Here is a 2,159-nt window from a genome sequence, read left to right as displayed (position 1 = left end):
CTATTGTGACATAATCACTTCACAAGTGACAACTTAAAGTGACACTAAACTCAGGAGTTCAATCTTACAAATGCATTCCAGTCCCTGAACTCTGAGCAACAATGTATCTTATTTGTGTATCACTCGGCTGGAGATCCTCCAATCACCTCTGACACTGTCCTTCCTTCTGGAGGGGTGACTACATCTGTTCCCCATGGTCCCTGTGTGTGGTGTAAGGTAGTCACCGCTCCGAGCTCCCCCCCGGGATGGACTACAATCTCAGGTTTAGTTTAATACTTTGTATTGGGATTGTAATCCATCATGGGACTGATATGGGGGATGTCCAACAATTTTGCATGGGTTTGGGGTCAGGTGTCCAAGAATGTGTTGTATGTTATATGTGTTTCTATCATTAAAAAAAGAGAACTATCAGGGGGGTGATTTCTACTCCTCCTCCTCATAGTTCTAGCCGACGTGTGACAATGAAAATGAAACTCGGCTCAATAGATCGGGAAGTGAGAGAACGCATACCGTCGCTCGCTCACTTCTCGATCCTGTCCCTGCAGAGAGCCGTGACTGTCACTCACGGCTACCCGCAGGGATTCCCCCCTCCTCTGTCGGATCCTCCAGCGCTGACTGGCTGAACGGACGGGGGCGGGCACAGCTGGCTCTGCCTCTAGATAGGCCGAGCCAGCTGTCAATCACGCAGCTGGGCGGATCTCGACAGTAATGTTCCGGCTGCGGCGTCTCAGTATACCGCGAGCTGTAGCTCCCTATATACTGAGCTTAGGGTGACGGGAGGACGCTAGTTTGTGTCCTCCCGTGACCCTGAGGAGAACTATGGGGAAAGCCCTGACCCCATCGTTCTCCTTTAATATCTACTGTTGGTTGGATGGCCATTCAATTTGATTTTTTTTTAAATTCTTATCAAAATAACAATGAAATGCTTTTGTGGTTTCGAAACCGGGATGGACTACAATCTCAGGTTTAGTTTACTAATTTGTATTGAGATTGTAGTCCATCCCGGGAGCGAGCTCGGAGCGGTGACTACATCACACACAGGTACCATGGGGAACAGACGTAGCCCCCCTCCAGAAGGAAGGACGGTGTCAGAGATGATTGGAGGATCTCCAGCCGAGTGACACACAAATAAGATACATTGTTGCTCAGAGTTCGGGGACTCGGAGGGATTTGTAAGATTTATCTCTGGAGTTTAGTGTCGCTTTAAAAGGAGAACTATGAGGGGGGAGGGGCTTTTCACTCACCTCATAGTTCTAGCCGACCTGTGACAATGAGACTGTCACAGGTCGGCTCAGTAGATCGGGAGGTGAGAGAACACATACCGGCGCTCGCTCACCTCTCGATCCTGTCATGGCTCTCTGCCATGACGGGCTTGATTCCCCGCTCCGATCCGCCAGCGCTGACTGGCGGAACGGACGGGGGAGGGGGCGGGTAAAGCTGGCTCTGCCTCCAGATAGGCAGAGCCAGCTGTCAGTCACGCAGCTGGGCGGATCTCCACGTCCATGTCGGGATCCGCTCCGGCGTCTCAGTATACCGCGAGCTGTAGCTCTCTATATACTGAGCCTAGGGTGACGGGAGGACGCTAGTTTGTGTCCTCCCGTTACCCTAAGGAGAACTATGGGGAAAAGCCCTGACCTCATAGTTCTCCTTTAAGAAAAATGTCAACCTTTAGGCCGGATTCACACCTTTCCATGCGTTAACGACCATCACGCACTGCCATTGTCATCAATGGGCCTCACAACTCAAATAATTCAATAGCAGAACGCACATCAATGCATCGCAGAGATCACAAACGCTTGCATGCGCTGATTAGAAACATGCGGCTCTGACCGGAGTCTTAAAGGAGATCGGATTATTTTTTCGATATTTCAATTTGATCTGAAAATTAAAAAACAACTTTGAAAAGTAACAATTTGCGGGTTTTTTTTTCCCCCCCAGTATTTGTTTAGAATAAAATAATAATAAAAAAAAAGCTAAAATGGAAAAGCCGGAAATGTTTCCAATCATTTTTATTATTGTTGTTCTCATGTTCCCACCGTACAGAAGTATTATTAATCAGATGAAGATTCCCATCGTGACTGGAGAGTGAGGAAAATACACACAATAAAAGAAAAACAAATAGGAAATCACAACAAAAAAAAAAGATGCAGAATTTATAC

Source organism: Nanorana parkeri, unplaced genomic scaffold (genome assembly GCF_000935625.1).
Source record: "Nanorana parkeri isolate BGI_ZX_2015 unplaced genomic scaffold, ASM93562v1 scaffold2525, whole genome shotgun sequence".
NCBI classification, from domain to species: domain Eukaryota; kingdom Metazoa; phylum Chordata; class Amphibia; order Anura; family Dicroglossidae; genus Nanorana; species Nanorana parkeri.
The sequence above is the reverse complement of the archived record's forward strand: the minus strand, read 5'-3'. Positions refer to the sequence as shown.